Consider the following 6883-nt stretch of genomic DNA (forward strand, 5'->3'; position numbering starts at 1 on the left):
ATACAATGAAATATGGTTGGTTGAACAACAATCTTTTAGCCAAATTAACTTATGAAAGATGTGACTAAAGATGAGTTGAAGAATGACAAAAATTTTCCAGATTTGTGCACTCTACAATGAGGCTAAAATCTGGGTAAAACGAAAAATAAAATAAGTGAGGTCAATGGGAATTGAACCCAAGACCTCACATGTTAAGAAGGCTGAAAAAGAAAGAAAAAAATGTGAAGGGGCTAAGGGTAATCGAACCCCTTAGCTACTGGTTTCGCGAGACAAGGGAAAGGAAAATGGGGCTGGGGGGATTTGAACCTGGCTAACTGGAATTCGCCACAAAGAAAAAGAAATGGGGCTGGGGGAAATCGAACTCGCGAACTGGGGGAAGAAGGAGGAGAAAAATAAATCAAACAAATAAGTGGGACGCATGGGATTCGAACACACAACCTCCAGGCAGCGAGTGAAGAAGAGAGAATTAAAGAAAAGGGAATGGGAGGCGTGGGAATCGAACCCACGACCTCAAGGCTGAAAAGAAGAGGCGAAATTAACTAAGAAATAAAGTGAGGCTGTGGGGGTTCGATCCCACAACCTCACTGCCACTCGCCCAATTTAATAAAAATAAAGTTAGAGAGGCTGTGGGGGTTCGAATCCACCACCTCACAGCCTCAGCGAAATTAAAATTTAAACAAGGAGGTTGTGGGGGTTCGAACCCAGAACCTCCCTATGCAAGCAAAAAAAAAAAAAGACAAGAGGTTGTGGGGTTTTGATCCCACAACCTCTTGGTTTAGGCGAGAATGGGCAACATGAGGCTAATGAAAATTAAAAAGGGGTTGTGGGGGTTCGAACCACAACCTTTCGGCCAACCTAAGAGCAAAATTAAGTAGACAATTAATCCTTCGATGTTAATGTTGGGATTCAATTTAGAGTTCTAATGTTATGAATAGAGATAAAATCAATGAAGAATATAAATGATATCCAAGTGACTCAAACTTGGATTTCCTTGCCCAATCTTCCGTATTGATACATAATTCATACGTGAATAAAATATCCAAGAATAATGCCACCTACTTAGATCAAAATCAAGATCTTGGCATATATACAAGATACATAATTCTTGTACTACATAATCTTAGGAAAGTAAGAATCACTTAACGAACTATGAATGAAGCCCCATGATTTGTATGTATAGACACATAAGTCTAACATACATTCAAAAGTAAGTGAACGTAAGATGTATGTAATGAAATGATGAACCCTAGCAGGGTTAAGTATGAGTGTAAGATACACTAAGTGGCCAAGTGCATTGGCATATGATGAGATGAACTATGAAATGGTGAAATGACATTCACGTAATAATAGGTGAGTAACTATGAAAGGTAAAGGTGCTAATGATGAAGAATGTGGTGAAAACATGACATGAGGCTTATGCATATGATGAGAGCAGTCTTAAATGAGCCTAAGTAAATGTCACCAAAACGTACTCACCAATGAGAGTGTAAGAATAGACCAGTCTCTATAAACACTCTAAAGAAAATATTGAGCTTAACACACTTAATACTAATGATGAGATGAGAAATCATCTAATGAGCTATGATGTCCTCATACTAGAAGCCAGCTTCCATGACGTATGAGATGAATGTAATGGAACTTTATACTGAGCACCAATAGGATAGGTATGAGCGGTGATGCCTTCTTTCGGGAAGGGCGGAGGTTCACATAACTCTCATGAGATGAGACTGTCCGGCATGCCGGGTATGAATCTCCTTATATCTCCTAGTCTTCGAACCTATACTGCCAATATAGGGATCTAGCGGGGTTGAATTCCCATGTACGCTAGCATGCTTTGGATCACTTTGGCTGGTGATTCCACCTCTTTTCGGTGTGGGGGAGACACTGGATTTCATGATGCTCACATGATCTATGTCAGTTAAAGTTAAAGTTCCGAATGAATGAATGAGACCAGCCTCAAATGAAGCACATAATGAAATGAATGATACCAAAGGTGTTAGGATAGGAAAATCAAGAGGTGATCTAGACTCAGGTAATGACATTAGGTTATTCCTGATCTATGCACAGCAAACCCGATGAAAGTCTTAAACTACACCCTAGGTATAGCTGGTGTTTACACTGGCCTATGAATGAAATGAAATGAAGTACGTATGAATGAATGAAACAGACTCTGTGTTTGCTAATGAAGACTCCCTAGTTGAGGTCCCATATGTTGAGCCCTCATTTTGGAAAGTCTTAATGTCAAGTCCATGATTCCAAGGTCTCATGGCATATGAATGAATGATATGAAAAAAGCTATGTGTTATATGTTATGTGTTATGGTATGTACTATATGAAGATGTTACGTGTTGTGTGCAATATGATATTTATGATGATGCATGTTACTCTCATGGCATGACCTTTCTAATCCAATTTGGAAAGTTCACTAACTTTCCTAATCTCGATTTGGCAAGTCTATTGACTTGACCTCCAAAAAGTATGTCGTTAGGAAAGAGCTATTCTTTCTCATGCATGTCCTTGGTGTGTGCTTACATATACCCATACTTATTACAAGTGTGTACTAACCCTATACATCTATACTATTTTAGGTGCAGGCACAGGTGGGCGATAGAGCTACAGGATCATTGTTGCAGCTATCCGGACGTCAGCATTCATCTGAAGTTCGGTAGGTCCTCATGCTACCGAGGATGCTACTGTTTTATATTCTAGCTTAGTTTTAGAGTTGAGCTAGTGGAGCATGTTCCACTAGTGTTTCTTTCCTGTTTTTATTCAGACTATGTATTGGTGTCATTTGGCAATTATACACTTAATAAGAATTGAACTATTTCTTTCAGTTGCTTATCTCTTAATATTAGATGGTTGATGGTGAACAATTACGTATTAACGAGAATGTTTCATAAGTATGTTAAGAAACAAAAAGTTTCAAATTATACCGCTAAAATTAACCTATGTAAAGTAAGAATGACGTAAGTAGGCTTGTCTGCGACCTCTGAGAGGTCAACGACGCCGGTCTCGTCTGGGGTCTAGATTCCAGTCGTGATACATTTCTATAAGGATCAGTGAACTCAATCGAGCTGATAAAGTATAATAACTGATAATGTTTTAAAGATTAACATTCAACTTGGCCAAAAGTAGCAATGCAAGTCTTAACAGTAAGAACAATTAATGAAAATATTCAAAGGACTAACTTATGACTGTCTATACAACCTATAGAACAACTGAGATTGATGTTGAGATAAACCCCACATAATCCTAATGAACTAACTAGAAAGCAATGAAAATAGGTCCTCCAGAATGCAAGGAGGCTCACCAACTGACTCTAAACTGCTCACTGGATCAACGGTGCGCTGAAATTCTGATCCTAGTTACTCTTGTCTGCATCATAAGACGATGCATGTCAACTAGCTTCAGTACATTGAATGTACGAGTACGTGAGTTGGAATTCTAAACAACATAGGCTTGAAAGGAATTTGAAAGAAAATGAAGAACTTACGTGGCTTAACTCAACTCAACACAATTAAACTAATTTCAATATGAAGCAATTTAAAACAAGTGCAATACAAAGAAAAGTTGTTTAAAACATGGTCTCAACTCTGTGTGTATACAAAGATCCAAATAAATCTGAGAAGTATGTCAAAATACAAATAAACTGATGGATATAAAAACACAATAACTTTTGTGGGATTTTCTCTAACCGACCACCATCACATAAGAGTTATAGTGATGATACAACGATCTACCTCACACTGCCAGCGCATCTTATACCTGGCCAAAATTATAGGACCTGAACTGCCTAATGGATCCACTAGTCTACTGTGAAGATGATTCATCTATAAAGTATGACCCTTTTCTACACATGGTGTCTACGTGGTTTTATGGAGATGTGAGTTATCTGAACTAATGTTCGTCCCCAATTCGATGTTCAATACTACTCCAAAATATATATTGGCTCTTATGTTTTAAAAACACACTTCTTTTGTGATTTGAGATCAGTGCTCAAAACTTAGCTCATAGGCTATCTTAAAAATCCCAGTTTCTCTTCTTGCTTCATTTAGAAAGTTATTTCTCTTTTCTGAAAACTAGCCCAAGTCTCTTTGGAGATCTCCCATTCTTATTTAAATGTGAACATTTTAAATCTCTTTGGGAATATATAGTCCCCATATACTTCTTTGGAAAAATATACTCAACTATTTACTCTTTGTTTAGCTTGAAACTTAAGTCTTTAAACAAGATTAAAACATGTGTTAAAGACTATTGAAAACTCTATAAACTTTGTTTTGACTTGCTCTTAACTTTGATCTTAACTTTCCTTGAATTAAATTATGGATTCAAGGTTCATGATCTAATGTTTATGGATGATTTATGATGTTTAGATGTACCTTAGAGTGTTGGAATTAACTAGAAAAGATAGGTATATCACTAAGGAACTAATACGAAAAGATGGGGAGCGAATGGGGAGAACTAGCATCTCTGGTGCTCTGAAAGGCGAGGGGCGCCAACCCTCAAACTTTAGAGAGCTGTTTGTGGCGCTTCAGCTGGCACGACGCGACAGAGGCCAATGTTCAGAGGAACTTTTGTGGCGCTTTGGCAGGCGCGGCGCCCCAAGCCTTTCCCAGAAAACTTCGGACTTTCTCTTTCGTTTTTCATCTCTAAACCCTTTAAACTTCCATGGTTCTTACCCCAAACACTTATGATCATTAGTAACCTCAACATACTATAGATTTAACTCGAAAATTCACCTGAAAATCAAGAAACTTCAAGAACACAACAATCAATAACTCAACGAAAAATGTTCTTCAAGAACTCATTTTCTTAAATTCAAAGACTTAAATTCGCTGAATTAAAACATGGTTGGTGTGTGGTGAACTAATCCAATGCTATGTGATCTCATATACCTTTGAGGGATCACCTCCGGAGAAATCCACATGTAAAGCTCAAACGTTCTTGGTGATTTCTTGATTTCTCTCCTCGTTTCTCTTCTTTTATCTCTTCTCCAAGCCCTAGCGTGAACTCTTATTTTTCTGGACTTAACAAAGTCCTCTTTTACCCCAATTAATTCCTAAAAATGAAATAGGTTAATATGGTAAGGAAAATACTAATTTACCCTTCAAAAATCCGGATTTGGACTTTTCTTAATCAAACAACCCAACTTCCAAAGGGCATAACTCACTCAGACGAACTTGAAATCGCGCAAACTTGGCGGAGTTAGAAAGATCATTCCAAGGTCTTTACTTTTGTATCTGGAAGTACCTCTAACTCATTCTGAGCTAGAAGTTATGACCGTTTGAGAATGACCTAAAACTAACTTTAATTGACTTAGAAATTTCAAGATTTCCTTATACTTATCAAAAGTAATTTCTAGATTTTAAACTTCCTTCTAGTTCTTTCTAGTTGCAAGATATTACACAAAGATACTCAACTTATGGAGTTCATGCGGAATTATATGCATGAACAAATAGACTCAAGGGTCTACATAATGATTTGGAACTCGTGTAATTGACTCTTCTCATTCTCATACTTACATCCTCAAAACGTAGCTCAAATCAATAGATAATCTAAAAGGATTCACAAGTGAACTTAAAGACTTTTTTGAACTTTATTCTTAACTCTCTCTAGAATGTGAATTATGAATTCAAGAGTTATGGTTTGTGATCTGAAGGGTCTCGTGATGACAAAGTAGCCTTATGAATGCATTCTCCCCACTCTCATACTCACTTGCTCGAGTCTTGAAACAAGTTATTAGAATTTGTAGAAGACTCCTAAAAAAGTCTGAAAGGGACTTAATCAAAATGTTCGAAAGAACTCTCTAGACTTGACTCTCAACTCTACCTTGAATTTAATTTATGAATTCAAGGATGTGATTGGTTATTGGTAGATCTTGTGATGTTTAAAAGTGTTTTTTTGATAGTTCAACATGAGACGATCAGAAATCACTGTTTGGAAGCAAGTCCACGACGTAGAGATGAATTTTAATATTTGGTCGCGAAATAAATTTTTAGGCAGAAGGGTCTGTGACCTCTCTGCAATGCGGAGTAAAGTTTTTCCAATCCTAAGGTCGTGGACCTGGTACCTTGATTTGGTCGACTTGTTCTTTCTTCATTTTGTAACCCTAACTGTCTAAATTCAATTCTTTTTCTCAAATCCTCTTGAGATTTGAATACCCAACACATGTACACTAGAATCTAACTCAAAACAGCTCATAAATCGACACAATAATCTCAAGAACTCCTCAATCTCATCCTAATAAAAGGATAAAAGCATATTTCAAGAACACATATCAAGAATACCAAACTTTCAACTTTCTAGAACAAATTTAATTATGAAATTAATATGATTGACTTGTGGGTGAACAAACCACAAACTATGGAAGCTTATATACCACTTAGAGATTAAACCCATGGCGAAAATCAGGTAGAAAACTCAAGAACTTCGGCGAACGTCGTGATCCTTTCCTCCTTTCTTCTCTTTTCTCTTTTTGAACTCTCAACTAAAAACCTAGGCATATATTAAGATTATATAGTTGAACCTAATCAGAGTAGACCTCTAAAACCTTATTAAAAACGAATTAAATCTGGTTTGGTATGGAAATAAACAAAATATCCCTCACTATTTTCGGGTAACTTTCTTCAACTAGATAACCTGACTTCAAAAGACAATATCTCACTCAGCCGACATCGAAACTAACTCAGTGGCGTGGAAAGATGATTCAAAGGCCTTTCATTAGCTACTTGTATCCCACCTAATTCATCATGTACTGAGAGTTATGGTTGTTTGAAGTGGACCCAAAACTTACAAGAGCTTAGGAATGACTTCAACGAATTCTCTCTAGCTCTTTTTGGAACATAAGGTGATATATATATATATATATATATATATATATATA

The sequence above is a fragment of the Solanum pennellii genome, chromosome 3, assembly GCF_001406875.1.
Source record: "Solanum pennellii chromosome 3, SPENNV200".
Lineage (NCBI taxonomy): Eukaryota > Viridiplantae > Streptophyta > Magnoliopsida > Solanales > Solanaceae > Solanum > Solanum pennellii.